The sequence below is a fragment of the Schistocerca serialis genome, chromosome 5, assembly GCF_023864345.2.
Source record: "Schistocerca serialis cubense isolate TAMUIC-IGC-003099 chromosome 5, iqSchSeri2.2, whole genome shotgun sequence".
Classification (NCBI taxonomy): domain Eukaryota; kingdom Metazoa; phylum Arthropoda; class Insecta; order Orthoptera; family Acrididae; genus Schistocerca; species Schistocerca serialis.
The window spans coordinates 114,368,041-114,383,831 of record NC_064642.1 but is presented as its reverse complement, the minus strand read 5'-3'; positions in this window follow the sequence as shown (position 1 = coordinate 114,383,831).

Sequence of the window (15,791 nt, the reverse complement as noted above, 5' to 3'; positions counted from 1 at the left end):
ATGTGCACATAAGGAATTAGAAAGTGCTTAAGGCGACCACTCTCCTGCAGCGGGAAATCCAGGTTCGAGTCCTCATCCTCCAAAAATTTCCATTACCATCATACCATTATATACACAACTGGCCATTAAAATTGCTACACCACGAAGATGACGTGCTACATACGCGTAATTTAACGGACAGGAAGAAGATGCTGTGATATGCAAATAATTAGCTCCTCAGAGCATTCAAACAAGGTTGGCGCCGGTGGCGACACCTTCAACGTGCTGACATGAGGAAACTTTCCAAACGATTTCTCATACACAAGCAGCAGCTGGCCGGCGTTGCCTGGTGAAACGTTGTTGTGATGCCTCTTGTAACGAGGAGAAAGGTGTACCATCACGTTTCCGACTTCGATAAAAGTAGGATTGTAGCCTATCGCGATTGCGGTTTATCGTATCGCAACATTGCTGCTCGCGTTGGTCGAGATCCAATGACTGTTAGCAGAATATGGAATCGATGGGTTCAGGAGGGTAATACGGAACGCCGTGCTGCATCCCAACGGCCTCTTATCACTAGCAGTCGAGATGACAGGCATCTTATCCGCATGGCTGTAACGGATCGTGCAGCCACGTCTCGATTCCTGAGTCAACAGATGGGGACGTTTGCAAGACAACAACCATCTGCACGAACAGTTCGACGACATTTGCAGCAGCATGGACTATCAGCTCGGAGACGATGGCTGCGTTACCCTTGACGGTGCATCACAGACAGGAGCATCCGCGATGGTTTACTCAACGACGAACCTGGGTGCACGAATGGAAAAACGTCATTTTTTCGGACGAATCCAGGTTCTGATTACAGAATCATGATGGTCGCATCCGTGTTTGGCGACATCGCGGTGAACGCACATTGGAAGCTTGTACTCGTCACCGCCATACTGGCGTATCACCCGGCGTGATGGTATGGGGTGCCATTGGTTACATGTCTCGGTCACCTTTGAACAGTGGACGTTACATTTCAGATGTGTTACGACCCGTGGCTCTACCCTTCATTCGATCCCTGTGAAACTCTACATTTCAGGAGCATAATGCACGACCGCATGTTGCAGGTCCTGTACGGGCCTTTCTGGATACAGAAAAGGTTCGACTGCTGCCCTGGCCAGCACATTCTCCAGATCTCTCACCAATTGAAAACGTCTGGTCAATGGTGGCCGAGCGACTGTCTCGACACAATACGCCAGTCACTACTCTTGATGAAATGTGGTATCGTGTTGAAGCTGCATGGGCAGCTGTACCTGTACACGCCGTCCAAGCTCTGTTTGACTCAATGCCCAGGCGTATCAAGGCCGTTATTATGGCCAGAGGTGGTTTTCTGGGTACTGATAACTCAGGATCTATGCACCCAAATTGCGTGAAAATGTAATCACATGTCAGTTCTAGTATAATATATTTGTCCAATGAATACTCATTTCTCATCTGCATTTCTTCTTGGTGTAGCAATTTTAATGGCCAGTAGTGTAGTTGATAGTTTTCAGTATTCGCAACTGTGAATACATTTCATGTATTAAACATAAGGGGCGAGCAAAAAGTTTCCGTTCGAGGGCCGAACAGTCCAAAACCGTTGTGCTATTTTGTAAAGAACTGACACCCTGAATGGTCTATGGGGTAGCCGGCATGGTGGCTCAGAGTATTCGGTCAGAGGGCTGCATGCTCTCTGTAATAAAAAAACTGAGTCAAGGAACCAACGATCAATTTGAACGGATGTCTTGTGACGTCCGCCCCGACCAAACGCAACGAACTATATCGAACAAAATGAGTAAAAAAAAAATGGGGTAGCGTCTTTGATTCATAATCAAAAGTCTTCGGTCCCGGGTTCGATCTCCGCCACTGCCTAAATTTTGATAAATAATCAGCATTGGCGGCCGAAGACTTCCGGCATAAGAAGTCAGCCTCATTCTGCCAACGGCCTTGTCAAAGAGGGCGGAGGAGCGGATAGAGGTTCAGGGCACTCTCTTGTCCTAGGGGTGGGAAATTGCCCCTAAAGGCGGAAGAATCAGCAATGATCAACGACATGAGGAAGCAGAAGGCAAAGGAAACCACTGCATTAAAGACACGTAACGTGTATCCACAGGACATGTGGCCCGTATTTGAAGAAGTGTCATGATGATCTCTCCATTGGCAAAAGATTCCGGAATAGTCCCCCATTCGGATCTCCGGGAGGGGACTGCCAAGGGGGAGGTTACCATGAGAAAAAGATTGAATAATCAACGAAAGGATAACGTTCTACGAGTCGGGGCGTGGAATGTCAGAAGCTTGAACGTGGTAGGGAAACTAGAAAATCTGAAAAGGAAAATGCAAAGGCTCAATCTAGATATAGTAGGGGTCAGTGAGGTGAAGTGGAAGGAAGACAAGGATTTCTGGTCAGATGAGTATCGGGTAATATCAACAGCAGCAGAAAATGGTATAACAGGTGTAGGATTCGTTATGAATAGGAAGGTAGGGCAGAGGGTGTGTTACTGTGAACAGGTCAGTGACCGGGTTGTTCTAATCAGAATCGACAGCAGACTAACACCGACAACGATAGTTCAGGTATACATGCCGACGTCGCTAGCTGAAGATAAACAGATAGAGAAGGTGTATGAGGATATTGAAAGGGTAATGCAGTATGTAAAGGGGGACGAAAATCTAATAGTCATGGGCGACTGGAATGCAGTTTTAGGGGAAGGAGTAGAAGAAAAGGATACAGGAGAATATGGGCATGGGACAAGGAATGAAAGAGGAGAAAGACTAATTGAGTTCTGTAACAAGTTTCAGCTAGTAATAGCGAATACCCTGTTCAAGAATCACAAGAGGAGGAGGTATACTTGGAAAAGGCCGGGAGATACGGTAAGATTTCAATTAGATTACATCATGGTCAGACAGAGATTCCGAAATCAGATACTGGATTGTAAGGCGTACCCAGGAGCAGATATAGACTCAGATCGCAATATAGTAGTGATGAAGAGTAGGCTGAAGTTCAAGACATTAGTCAGGAAGAATCAATACGCAAAGAAGTGGGATACGGAAGTACTAAGGAATGACGAGATACATTGGAAGTTCTCTAACGCTATAGATACAGAAATAAGGAATAGCGCAGTAGGCAGTACAGTTGAAGAGGAAATGACATCTCTAAAAAGGGCCATCACAGAAGTTGGGAAGGAAAACATAGGTACAAAGAAGGTAGCTGCGAAGATGGTTCAAATGGCTCTGAGCACTATGGGACTCAACATCTTAGGTCATAAGTCCCCTAGAACTTAGAACTACTTAAACCTAACTAACCTAAAGACATCACACACACCCATGCCCGAGGCAGGATTCGAACCTGCGACCGTAGCAGTCCCGCGGTTCCGGACAGCAGCGCCCGAACCGCTAGACCACCGCGGCCGGCAGTTGCGAAGAAACCATGGGTAACAGAATAAATACTTCAGTTGATTGATGAAAGGAGGAAGTACAAACATGTTCCGGGAAAATCAGGAATACAGAAATACAAGTCGCTGAGGAATGAAATAAATAGGAAGTGCATGGAAGCTAAGACGAAATGGCTGCAGGAAAAATGTGAAGACATCGAGAAAGATATGATTGTCGGAAGGACAGACTCAGCATACAGGAAAGTCAAAACAACCTTTGGTGACATTAAAAGCAACGGTGGTAACATTAAGAGTGCAACGGGAATTCCACTGTTAAGTGCAGAGGAGAGAGCAGATAGGTGGAAAGAATACATTGAAAGCCTCTATGAGGGTGAAGATTTGTCTGATGTGATAGACGAAGAAACAGGAGTCGATTTAGAAGAGATAGGAGATCCAGTATTAGAATCGGAATTTAAACCAAGGACCTCTCATTCTGCAGCTGCTCACGCTAACCACGGGACCACGGCGCTCCTGAGCTCAGACTACCCTTGATGTTGCCTGTCTTGCACTTCCTGTTTTTTCGACTGATCTGTGTTCAGTTTTTCAAGGCCTATCCACTGTGCCAACTTATAACTAAATCTGAGAGGGGTGCGATGGGGAGGTTCCCTTGTTAGTATCCATTAGGCTCAATATCAGGCGTCATCAGTGAGTAATCTGCGGTGATCCATTGACGAATCTTTAAATAGGTTTCTGAAATACGAGATGCCATGCGAGATACCACTGTGCTCGGTAGGAGAGAAGTTGCCTACGCGCTCGAAACGTCGTGCGCGCGGCAACACTGAATGACGGCGTGAGCTGGAGGCCGTGGGGGCGGTGCGTGTCTGCGAGATGCACGACGCGGTCAGCCGTGCCGGAGGGCACGCTCCGAAAGCCGAGCCGTCATGAGCCGTGACAAAGGCGGCGGGCAGCGCCGCACCAGGTGCCAGCCAGACGCCTCACGTGCGCTCACGCCCGCTCTCTGTCTCACCCAACCAACGACGAGTGCTCAAACTTTATTCCCTTTACCATGTAGCCCATACAACCTTCTATCAGTATTTTACTAATCTTGAAGGACCTTTCAGGTAAATCGCCATATTACTGGGTAACGATTCGCAGCGTCTAATTTACTCTCGTACGAGCGGCCTTCAATAAGTAATACAATTTTTTTACTTTTTTATTTTCTGACAGCAGGTTGGTTTTATTCAGTATTCAATAAACGATTCTATTCTCCACTCATTTGGCTGCAAAACCTTATTTTTCAACGTAATCTCCGTTCATTGCGACGGCCTTACGTCGCCTTACTGGGTAGAGTTTCTACACTACTGGCCATTAAAATTGCTACACCACGAAGATGACGTGCTACAGAAGTGAAATTTAACCGACAGGAAGAAGATGATGTGATATACAAATGATTAGCTTTTCAGAGCACTCACACAAGGTTGACGCCGTTGGCAACACCTACAACGTGCTGACATGAGGGAAGTTTCCAACCGATTTCTCGTACACAAACAGCAGTTGACCGGTGTTGCCAGGTGAAACGTCGCTGTGATGCCGCGTTTAAGGAGGGGAAATGCGTACCGTCATGTTTCCGACTTTGATGTAGGTCGGATTGTAGCCTATCGCGACTGCGGTTTTATCGTATCGCGACATTGCTGCTCGCGTTGGTCGAGATCCAATGACTGTTAGCAGCATATGGAATCGGTGCGTTCAGGAGGGTAATACGGAACGCCGTGCTGCATCCCAACGGCCTCTTATCACTAGCAGTCGAGATGACAGGCATCTTATCCGCATGGCTGTAACGGATCGTGCTGCCACGTCTCGATTCCTGAGTCAACAGATGGGGACGTTTGCAAGACAACAACCATCTGCACGAACAGTTCGACGACATTTGCAGCAGCATGGTCTATCAGCTCGGAGACCATGGCTGCGGTTACCCCTGACGCTGCATCACAGACATGAGCGCCTGCGATGGTGTACTCAACCACGAAGCTGGGTGCACGAATGGCTAAACGTCACTTTTTCCGATGAATCCAGGCTCTGTTTACAGCACCATGATGGTCGCATCCGTGTTTGGCGACATCGCGGTGAACGCACATTGGAAGCGTGTATTCGTCGTCGCCATACTGGCTTATTACCCGGCGTGATGGTATGAAGTGCCATTGGTTACACGTCTCGGTCACCTCTTGTTCGCAATGACGGCACTTTGAACAGAGGACGTTACATTTCAGACGTATTACGACCCGTGGCTCTACCCTTCATTCAATCCCTGCGAAACCCTACATTTCAGCAGGATAATGCACGACCGCGTGTTTCAGGTCCTGTACGGGCCTTTCTGGATACAGAAAAGGTTCGACTGCTGCCCTGGCCAGCACATTATCCAGATCTCTCACCAATTGAAAACGTCTGGTCAATGGTGGCTGAGCAACTGGCACGTCATAATACGCCAGTCACTGCTCTTGATGAACTGTGGTATCGTGTTGAAGCTGCATGTACACGCCATCCAAGCTCTGTTTGACTCAATGCCCAGGCGTATCAAGGCCGTTATTACGGCCAGAGGTGGTTGTTCTGGGTACTGATTTCTCTGGATCTATGCACCCAAATTGCGTGAAAACGTAATCACATGACAGTTCTAGTATAATATATTTGTCCAATGAATACCCGTTTATCGTCTGCATTTCTTCTTGGTGTAGCAATTTTAATGGCAAGTAGTATATATAGTAGGCTAAATGGTCCGCCATGTTTTCCCCACCGGCCAGGGGGGAATGAGAAAGACGCCTGCCGGAGTGGCCGAGCGGTTCTAGGCGCTACAGTTTGGAACCGCGGGACCGCTACGGTCGCAGGTTCGAATCCTGCCTCGGGCATGGATGTGTGTACTGTCCTTAGTTAGTTAGGTTTAAGTAGTTCTAAGTTCTAGGGGACTGTTGACCTCAGATGTAAATCCCATAGTACTCAGAGCCATTTGAACCATTTTTTTGTTTTCCCCAACTCTGAAGATGGGGTAATGTTTTCCTTGTGGGAGGTTAACCTGTTCACGAAACTTCTTACAGTATTTCTTATAAAATATTGGAAATTACATGTACAAAATGCACCGAATAGAAATTAGTGTGTACAGATATTTAGACAGCCCTTTTCACATAACAGAAAAATTGAAATTTAATATCTCATTTGTGGTAGTTTGTAGATATAAAATGTAATTAGTCACGAAGTCACTACGAATGTCGGCAAATATGGATGTTACGCAATAGCAACCTGTAACTATTTGTTAGTTTTTGTCCGTATACAGGCGCTTGCAAAAAGTAGATAAAAATGCGGCGTTTTGTATAGAAGGTTGGGGGGAGGGGTAAGTAGAGTTTCATGTTCCAGTGAAACGAATTTTTATTGGTAGTGTCATTTCTTGCTTGTTGAGTTGTGGTCAAGACTTTAATCTTTGATGGTTATGTTACTTCTGAAGGTTTCCTCACGATGCCCGACCCACTAGAAGAGTATCTTAACTATCACTAGCCCTACCCTACCTATATAAGAAATGGTGATAAGTATTATTCAGTTTGTGTATGTATGTTTATGATAGGGAGATAAAAATACATCACAATAAAAATTCCTCCTCAATTAGCCAATTGCGAAAATGTCTCTGAAATCGAAAAATTTGGAGATAAATTGTGTCAGTAATGTTGTCGACTATGAGTAGAAACGCAGTTGTGTGCAATTGGTTCCATGTTTATAACAGTTTTGTTAACATGTACCTACAACGCACAATTGAGCATCAGGTCCTGGTTCCCAGTTGTGTCTGCTCCAACTTACAGCCCATTTTTTTTTGTTTGGTGTCACTTTGAAATCTAAAATAGGCGAAAATCATTTTTACAATGGTTAGCGCATTTCACAGTAGGGCAGCCACCCATATGTGTGACGAATTCTTCAGTACATTGTAACCTCCCCACAAATTTCCTTCCCATTTAGTGTAACCTCCCCACAAAAATAATACATATTTAGTGTAACCTCAAAACAGAAAAATTGGTAAGCTTCTCAACAGTAAAAATTATAATTATGTCGTTCACATTCAGTATAACGTCCCAACAAAAAAATAAATTCAGTTATCTTGGAACAATAAAATGTGACTAATCTCCTAATAAAAATTGTGACTCAGTTACGACCTTTGAATAATTGACTGTCAATTTAACCTGGTAAATTTTGGACGTCAGCAGTGCTGCGTCATGGCCCTGAAAGATCATTCTGAATAAAAAAGAAAAATTCTTACCTCAATGAAGTCGCCGGATAACGCATATATATATATATATATATATATATATATATATATATATATATATATATATATATATATATATATATATATATATATATCTGCTCTTACAATAAATTTTTCTGGCACAGCCCTGTGCAATGCTGGCCGATAGATATGTCATTTATGAAAAGAAACAACTGATTTTTCTTTTGCAGTAATCGGGATGATCATGGATTGGAGAAATTAGTAAATTCTTTAAATTGAAATGAATGATTGTTAAAAGTTACTTATTATGAGAAAGATTATTATTAGGAGATTTTTAAAACATTTACATGGGACTTGAGATAACAATACTACATATGCGCGAGGCTGCTTTTTACCTTATACAGTAATGCTCAGGCTCCGGCATCGCTGCACCACGACCGGCCCAGCCAACATGATACACCAGACCAGACTGCTCGCTAGCAACAACTTACTCCTACTGCTACGCAGTTCCTACTGCAGTCAACACTGCTCTCTGGTCTGAGATTCTCTTATACATTACATATCGCAGGCAGCGCGTAAGCAATATACCGAAATTACATCTGCTCGGACCTCTTACAACATTTAAACAGAAATCTCCTAGAAATAGCCTATAGTTTGGGGAAAACATAGCGGACAGTTCGGCTGAGATTGTAGGAGTCTTGCTACTGGTATGGCCCGTATGCCCGCATGGTACCACTTTATTGGTCGACGTCGGAGCTAACGTCTTGCAGCATCAATAGGCCCGTCCTCATCTACGTACTGGTTCCCGCGGAGAGCATCCTTCATTGTGCCAAACAGATAGAAGTCGAAAGGTGCGATATGCGGGCTGTAGCGCGGATGAGCAAGAACAGTCCATTCAAGTTTTGTGAGCTCCTCTCGGGTGGGCAAACTTGTGTGAAGCTTTGCTTTATAATGCAGAAGGAGAACTTGGTTTGCATTTCTTGTAGCGCCGAACACGCTCAAGTCGTTCCTTCAGTTTCCTGAGTGTAGCACAATACTCTTCATAATAGGTCGTTGCATCACGTGGGAGGACAACAAACGGAAGTCCCTGAAGACCGTCGCCACGTCTTTAACGGGTCAGGGTGCGATTCTGAATTTTTTCTTCGGAGGAGAGATGGTATTTTATATCCGGTTCGAACTGATGAACCGAAGTTCCATTGCTCGTAACAATGTTCGAGAAAAAACCGTCGCGATCAGCCTCGTAACGTGCAATCATTCCCGCACAGATGGTCCTCCGTTGCTCGTTATGGTCTGCCGTTATGTGCCAAGGAAACCAGTGGGCACACACCCTTGATTACCCCAACTGGAAGAGGAATGTCTCAGCACTACCAACAGAGATGTCCAGTCGTGCAGAAGGTGTTTGACTGTGAGCCGTCGATCACCTCGAATGGGATTGTCCGTATTTTCCGTCGTTGCAGTAGTCATAGTGTGTCCTGCCGTCCGGTACAGGTTTGTGCGACCTTATTGTAATGATAACACATGCCTCACCCTACGACTCACCGTGCTTTTGCCAGTCTCCGTAGACATCCTACCAGCGCCTATGAATATCTGCCATACTCTGATTTTTCTCAACTCAGTGACAAGTCTCTATATGGAACAACCCTCCGTTACGGACGCCATTTTGAAGGCTGTACAGCACCGCCACCTCTCGAAACCAAATGAAACTATAGGGATTGAAGCCAGAAAATACCACCATGCCCCACAACAAATTCCGCATTTCTTCAACCAAAATTCGCCGAGAAAAAAATGTGTTCCATAACTTTTTGAACTCCCCTCGTAAGATAACAATTCGGAGGTTTACACATCGTCTGCGTGCAAAGAAAATATGATTTACGTATGGACTTCAGAAACTAAGTTAATGTCGTCCCACGCAAAGACCATTTATAACACTTCTGTCTCCTACTGATATACCGTAACCCTAAAGTTGGAGGCAGGTTGTGAAATGAAACTATCTTGTTAAAGCAATTATGATATAAAGCAACAGATCAGTGTTACCCTCTGGGAGGAATTTTGTTATGTTGACCGAGTTGTACCTAAAAGGGGTGGCTTATCGGAAATGAAAGTCAGAATTACGTAAATATTTGAACAGTAACAAATAATGTTTTACCTAGCTACACTGTTTAAAGAATAAGGAAAACGGTCGCCAGCCTAATTAGGCGCAAGAGAAAGATTAACGTTCTTGTTTAAGAAAGTAGGTATGAGTAACTTGAACGGACAAACACAACCAATACATTGCTACACGCGAGTGCAATGAACTCTGACACATACCTATGTTTACGGTAAGATTGAAGCTAACAGCTAGAGCAGCGCAAACTGTTTGCAAAAATATAACAGATACCGAAACACACTATTACTTTCAGGGCTTGTTCAAACTGAATGGTCTTTATAACATTACTATTAACATTCACTGCAGAATCATAAATTGGACATAGGTTAAGTCTCTCTCAGTTAAATACTTTACTATTTAAAATGAAAGTTAATTGGAATCCACTAATAGGTTGCTTCCCACTATCTTTTGAATAAAGAAATTATTGTTTTCATAAATAGTGGTCTTCCCGTTACTTGTTACCTAGCATTAGCACAATAGACAAACTGTGGATCCTGTTATACTATTAATATGCACTTCAAATACACAAGAGATACAAACACTTAGCAAACGTGAATATATAACTATCCACTATTGTAGTTTTCCACTTTTACTACAGTGAAACGTAATGTTGACAAATTCGCAAGAAACTAACTCACCTTTTAAAATATACTACAGGCAGCACTAAGATCATTAACTAAGCAACACTTTATAAGCCTTAGTTTTAAGAGCTTTTAATCTTTAAAAGAAACTGCAAATTGTCTTTATTACCACAGTCTTCTACTTTCAAGTAAATGATTAAATAGGTGACTTTGAAACTCCACAAAACTTTAAAATAAACTGTTTCCATCCCTGGGAGGCTTTCACAAGACTACATTTACTACCTCCCACAATTTCACTATATCCACAGTAAATCTGAACACTCCCTTCTTACCAAAGATCAAACAACATTATTTAATGTTCTGAGGCTTTCATTTTTTCCACAAACTAGGACACTCGGTAATCATAGTTTAAATGGAGAGAAACCTGAGAGGTGATGTGATAGGGAAAAAATCAAGGTAGGTACATGAATTCAATTATAAGTTACCTTATATTTTAGCACACTAACACATCCAATAAGCTGATCCTTCACTGTACATTATTATAGTATTCCGTTACAGTGATTGCGCAATGTGGTGGCAACTGCATGTTGGTAGGTGGATTTGCAGGCAGAATTGCTGGACTCTGTCCCTTCTTCGTGGCGATGATGGATATCAATTCCAGAATCGTTCCAGCTATTTATCCATCCATCCGAGGCATTGGAAAGTGGCAGAAAAAGCCTCTCTCGGAACCAGCACAATATAAAACTTTTACATGGCAGTGCACAGTTTGGTATCTCGTCCCCGACTGACTCTTGTTCCACCTTTTCTACCTAGGCCAACCACAATTTGCGCGCGCTACACAGTTCCGTTCCCGAGGGGAACCACTACACTTTTAACATACAAACTAACTATGAACCCTAAGTGAAGGTCAGCAGTTTACATAGCATCAAACAATCATTTTAAACAAAACATATCATTTGCACATATAGGTAATTCTAAACAAAATTATTTAAACAAATTCCAAATATATAGAGTAAGTTTTGTCTCCCTCCAATCGGGACAAAGAATTTAAATGACAGATATACTACATTGCATAGAATCAAACCATGACATCAAAGTTTTAACAGAGAAAGGAGTAAACAATTTTGTGCTATCGATTCAAACACAATTTACAGAAGCTCAACGATGTAACATTAAATAAAACAAAAGCAAAATAAATCAGTAGAGCATTAGAGCTATGGTGTTACACATTGTTCAACAATAGTGGTGTATTGTCAGAAAAGATGTTCCGGCTTTCCAACAGACATAGTGCTGCTGCAGTACAGACAATAGGTGCATCACATTGTGCCAGTAAAATGGCGCAGCAACTGCAAACGTGCTCTTAAGTTGAAGTACGAGGTGCATTCAAGTTCTAAGGCCTCCGATTTTTTTTCTAATTAACTACTCACCCGAAATCGATGAAACTGGCGTTACTTTTCGACGTAATCGCCCTGCAGACGTACACATTTTTCACAACGCTAACGCCATGATTCCATGGCAGCGGCGAAGGCTTCTTTTCGAGTCTGTTTTGACCACTGGAAAATCACTGAGGCAATAGCAGCATGGCTGGTGAATGTGCGGCCACGGAGAGTATCTTTCATTGTTGGAAAAAGCCAAAAGTCACTATGAGCCAGGTCAGGTGAGTAGGGAGCATGAGGAATCACTTCAAAGTTGTTATCACGAAGAAACTGTTGCTTAACGTTAGCTCGATGTGCGGGTGCGTTGTCTTGGTGAAACAGCACATGTGCAGCCCTTCCCGGACGTTTTTGTTGCAGTGCAGGAAGGAATTTGTTCTTCAAAACATTTTCGTAGGATGCACCTGTTACCGTAGTGCCCTTTGGAACGCAATGGGTAAGGATTACGCCCTCGCTGTCGCAGAACATGGACACCATCATTTTTTCAGCACTGGCGGTTACCCGAAATTTGTTTGGTGCCGGTGAATCTGTGTGCTTCCATTGAGATGACTGGCGCTTTGTTTCTGGATTGAAAAATGGCATGCACGTCTCATCCATTGTCACAACCGACGAAAAGAAAGTCCCATTCATGCTGTCGTTGTGCGTCAACATTGCTTGGCAACATGCCACACGGGCAGCCATGTGGTCGTCCGTCAGCATTCGTGGCACCCACCTGGATGACACTTTTCGCATTTTTAGGTCGTTATGCAGGATTGTGTGCACAGAACTCACAGAAATGCCAACTCTGGAGGCGATCTGTTCAACAGTCATTCGGCGATTCCCCAAAACAATTCTCTCCACTTTCTCGATCATGTCGTCAGACCGGCTTGTGCGAGCCCGAGGTTTGTTGTCACACGATGTTCTACCTTCATTAAACTGTCGCACCCACGAACGCACTTTTGACACATCCATAACTCCATCATCACATGTCTCCATCAACTGTCGATGAATTTCAATTGGTTTCACACCACGCAAATTCAGAAAACGAATGACTCCACGCTGTTCAAGTAAGGAAAACGTCGCCATTTTAAGTATTTAAAACAGTTCTCATTCTCGCCGCTGGCGGTAAAATTCCATCTGCCGTGCAGTGCTGCCATCTCTGGGACGTATTGACAATGAACGCGGCCTCATTTTAAAACAATGTGCATGTTTCTATCTCTTTCCAGTTCGGAGAAAAAAAATCGGAGGCCTTAGAACTTGAATGCACCTCGTAGAAGGAACTGTACAATTCTCGTGTGCAAAACTGAATTTCACGCAGATTCACCGTGAAATTCTGGCGATGTGTGCACCAAATACAATATCTCGTCCAGTTGTAGTGAAATGGTGCCATCACGGACCAGGTTAATACTTACTGCGAAGGATTACCATCGACTGCGACCACAGACAGCAACACCGAGGCAACCAAGAAAATGATACACAACGATCTCAATCTAACTATAGTGGACACTGCTCGTTCTGCGCATCAGCAGGCAGTTATTGTTCCACCGACAACATCTTCTGCATTATCGGACATTGTACTCAAGCTTGGCTCACCATCACTGTCACATGCGCACAAAGGCAACGCCATGAAGCACAAGAGGTGTTGAGAATTATGCAGAGGCATTGTTCTCCTGCATGATAATGTATCAACCCTCACGCAGCTCACTACAAGAGCTTTGCTTCAATATTTTCGACGGGAGCTTTGGCAGTATCCGCCCAGATCTTGCTCCATGCAACTTCCACACCTTCGCCAATCTGGAAGAACTTCGGGGGAGAAAGAGAACTTTCTGGTGATGAGGACGTTCTCACAGCGGTTATCCAATGTTCCGTGACCAAGAACCGAATTTCTAAGGAATCGTTAGCGCCAGGATTTCACCCGGAACAAGTCCCGCCCACTCACCCCCGGTCTTTGTTCGGCGCCTGGGCATCGTTTCAGTTGACCCACGTGGTTTACCGCGTTCAGCTGCACTCGCTCGGCGTGAATGTTAAATTATTATCTTGCTAGGTCTTAAATTTTGCCACATAGTTAAAAGACACGTTACAAAAAACGTGTACAGTTGGCCTCAGCTGTGCCAGGTACTTCCACAGCAAACATAAGAGAAAACAATTTAGCACTGAATTCTTTGAATGCGAGAACTCAGTATTCAGATGAATAGCCTATGAAGAAACACATTTCTGTGTGAGAAAAAGCACCCAAAGGTAAAACAGGAAAAATCTACCCTCAAAGAATACACTGAATAGTTTTGCTGAAAAGTTTTAGGGGTGGAAGAAGAGCTAGCACAGCGTGAAGAACGTTTTAAAGCCGTCAAACACTGCAGCAATTATTTACTCCATAACTGCTCTGTGACAAACATACACGTCATCATTATCATTTTAAAAAAATGGTTTGAATGGCATTTATGAAATTAATAAATCCTTTGGTTAAAAATAGACAGGACAAAGAATAACAACAGATTATTTTCCTCAGACGTTTGCAACAGCGTATAGTACATTAATCACACAGAAACTGCCACAATTCTTTATAACCTCGTTTATAATGCGCAGGTATGGCATTGGAAGAATTTACAAATTAAAATTCACCCATTACCCACGCAAATGCTAACGAAATATGTCATATAAGCAAATATCTTACTGCTTTCATTAGGCATTTCTACTTTATGGCACTCTTATATTCTTTAATTGTCGTGAGTTACTATGAGGGCCTACATAAACAAAACGACTTTCACTTATTTCTATGTAACGTTGATGTTAGACAACAGAGTTAGTCGACTGCACCCGTGGCTTTACTACCGACATGACAGATTCAAGACCATTGTTTTCGCATTGTATGTTTGCTCTGCTGTTTCCCTCAAATGAACGTATTATAATAAGTGAATTAGTTAATGAAAATTTGTCCTTATTGCCCTTAAATAACATCACGTTATTTTTTGTTTTCTATTGCTGGTGATGCTTTCAATTCTCTATAAATATTTTTATTTCTTTAATAATTTAAATTCATGTTATATAACTATCCAGAAAAACTTAAATTTCTTATCATTACTGAATTTCATCACAGTGTAACATGTGTTGAACAGTGACGATAACAACTTTGTTGTAGCTTCCAGTTTGCGGAACTGGCGGCTGTTAAGGGGAGGGCCTTACACTACGGATAGTCACAAATAGTATTATCATCGCCTTGAATTTTATAATTCAGTTCATTGAAATGAAGAGTAACATCAGATAAGAAAGTTTGTTCCCATAGCCATTCTTTGTGCGACAGGACTTCCAAAGGATAGTTTTTCCTCTTTCAGAAATATTTTCAGCTTTTTCCCGGCAACACCTTACCACAGATTAACCACCTTACTTCCGTATGGTATGGGAGATCCTGTGACAAAGATTCTACCTCTTTTAGGAAAGACCTGAATTGACGGTGTTAGAGTACATGACATCGAATGAAACTGACAACAGAAATTAGAGGCTTCAACACACGGGGCATAACGTCGACTTTGTACAAAGTGCTTCCTCATGAACAACGCAGTATACTTTCAAGCGTTTGATAACATCAGTGGTTTCACATACTAGTAGTATCTCTATTATGCGAAGGCAATGCTCCTTGAGGTATCTCTGCAGTCAGAATTACACACCACATCTAATGTGCACAAGTCAGATGTAGACGGCCTGCCACATAGTGACAAAACGAGTGAATCTGTGAGTTTAGGAGATGGCTTATCCGCCGGGGAGCAATAGGAACCATTGTATTCTCCCGTGGATTCGCGCGTGCGCAGCACTAGAGGTGTATGCGCGCATACGCACAACACAGGATTTAGAGCTAGCCTTACCTTTTTCCGGTGGCCTTAATCGCTTTTTTTGCCTTTTTTTGTGACTGCAGGGTGTTTTATTAACAAACAATATAAAACAGAATACAATCAAACTGAGGCTAACCAGCGGCCATTGTGGCCGAGTGGTTCTAGGCGCTTCAGTCAGGAACCGCGCTGCTGCTACGGCCGC